The sequence below is a fragment of the Phascolarctos cinereus genome, unplaced genomic scaffold (genome assembly GCF_003287225.1).
Source record: "Phascolarctos cinereus isolate Bilbo 61053 unplaced genomic scaffold, phaCin_HiC Scaffold_7;HRSCAF=346, whole genome shotgun sequence".
In the NCBI taxonomy this organism is placed as follows: Eukaryota; Metazoa; Chordata; class Mammalia; order Diprotodontia; family Phascolarctidae; genus Phascolarctos; species Phascolarctos cinereus.
In genome coordinates this window covers 157,723,833-157,726,483 of record NW_027556180.1, presented here as the reverse complement: position 1 = coordinate 157,726,483, position 2,651 = coordinate 157,723,833, and positions in this window count along the sequence as shown.

The following is a 2,651-nucleotide window of genomic DNA, read 5'->3' as shown; positions in this document are numbered from 1 at the left end:
ATTAGAGTTTATTGGTAATGACTTAGGCATGTCAGACCTGAATTTGAAGAAATCACCTTGGTGGAAAAAGGATGGATGGATTGAATTGGGGGGAGACTTGAATTGGTCAGACCCCCCAGAATGTACAGGGTGATAAAGACCTGCATTAGAGTGATAGCAGTGTCAAAGGAGGAAGATATCATATAGAGATGATTCAAAGGTGACATTGACAGGCCTTGACAACAGCTTGGATAGGGGAGAGTGAGAGAAAGTGAAAAACTAAGAATAATATCTAGATTGCAACCCTAGCAGACTGGGAACATGTTGGTATTCTCAACAGTAATAGGGAAGTTTGAAAAGGCAAGAAGTTTAAGGGGAAAGATCATGTGTTGAATTTGGACATGCCCAATTTAATATATCTACTGTACATCTAGTTTGAAATGGCTGAGTGGGTACTGAAGATGTGAGACCAGAATCAGGAGAGAAGACAGTGCTGGTTAGGTATCTTTGAGAATAATCAGCATAGAAATGATAGCTGATTCTATGGGAGCTGATGAGATCATCAGTGAAGTAGTATAGGGGGAAAAGAGAAAAGGGATAATGATAGAGCACTGTAGGACCCCCACAGTAAGTGCAGTGACTTGGATGAAGATCCAGCAATGGAGACTGAAAAGAACTATGGTCAGATAAGTAACAGGAGAACCAGAAGACTGTGGTGTCTTGAAAACCAAGAGAGAAGAGACTATCAAAAAAAGGACAATGATTGTCAGTGTCAAAGGCTTCAGAGAAGTCAAGAAGAATAGGGATTGAGAAAATATTTTTGGATTTGGCAATTATGTGATCTTAGTAACAGAGAATCAACTCAGCCATGTTCAAAGAGTCGGGATTACCACTGAATTTACCTCCATGCATGTTTTTTTTTTTCTGATAAGCATTTCAAATGGGCAGTTTATGAAAGCAAAGAGAGATTTTGAGCTGTATCCATGAAAGCAGTACCCAAATTAATGAAATCACAAATGGTTGAAGTACCAAAGCAAAAAAAAAATGGCAGCAGAGGTAGCAAACACTAGATAATAGACATGATTAATTGAAAAGAGAGGCTGCAAGTGAAGTAATTCCTTGAAATGATAGCATGCAGAACTGGTTTAGATAGGATCAGACAAATCTCTTCCCCCATTCCCCCACAAAAAGAAAAAGATTAATGAAATTCCTATCATTTATTTACAAACCATTAAGAAGTTTCCAGAGATGCTGAATAATTGGATTCCTTATAGATAAGGAAACAGAGATCCAAAGAGGTTAAAGTGAAGTGAAAGTAAGTGAAAGAGCTATCATTTAAACCCAGTTCTTCTGAGAACAAGCTTAGCCCTCTTTCCATAGGACCATTCTCCTAAAGTATATTCCCATTCTGTTTACTATATAGACCAATAGGCAAATCCCTTATTAGGGACTCAGGTAGTACAAAGTCATGCCCATACAATTATTCAGCACATTACTCCTGTATTGAAAAGCCTAAATAGATCATTAGGAGCTGAAACCCAGAGTTAGCTTATAAACAGTTGTAATAGCTGGATTTAGAAAGCCATCTTGTTTCTTGAGACATGGCTCACTCATAGTTACTCAACTAGTTTATGTCAAAGGTAAGATTGAACTCAGGTTTTCCAGATTTCTCTTTTTTTTAGTTTTTATTTATTTTATTTTTAATTTATGGAATAAAACAAACATATTCATGGTTTTCCTGATTTCAAGATGTGCTTTCTATCCACTATAGATTTAGACTTGTCCTTCTTTTGTGGGAGAAGGAATTTCCATACTAGTGAATTTCTGTAGTGAGGAAATCACATCTGAACTTCTCCAAAGCTAACCAAACAATGAAACAAAGCAAAAAGTTGAATGTTTTTGTAATATGGAGAAAGATAAACAATTCCATTTGATTTACAAAACACTATTTGTAATCTGTTTTCCTTTGTAGTTACATACACAGACATGCACAGACACACACACACACACACACACACACACACCCCATTTGCAGTGTTTAAGATGGGATATAGCAAAGTATAAATTCGAAGTAATTTTATTTCTCCTAGAAGTGTGAGTAGATGTAAAGCTATAGATTGGTAGAAAAGGAGACAATAATTGAGATATGTTTTACAAAGGAAATAAAAATTTGTATGTAGGAGAGGGTAGTGCATTTTCTTAACAGCTTAAAAATTCATTTCTTAAGAGATATTTAAAGAACTGGCATAATCTGTACTGATATGGTAATCTATAATGTTACAACTAAACATTAATCACAATCATGAAATTTTCACATTGCTATGTAGCTTTTTTTTTGCAAATTAAATTCATTTTAAGATGTATCTCAGTAGCCTTTGGGGAACACTTACTAATATTTTTTAGACCTTTAAAATATAATCAGAAATTTATAAGCCAATGAATGAACACTTACCAAAGCCTACTGGCAAAACTTTAAATCCATCCAAAATTAATTAACCAAATACTATTTTTTAAACTTTTTTTTTATAATTGTGTCAGCAACTGAGGATTTAGTGCATAAAATAACTGATTCAAAAGTTATTACTCTAGCTCCTCTCAACTATCCAAAGGATACGCATTAAGTACAATAGGTTTAATGTATTACACCAAGATAAACTGAATTCATAATGTAA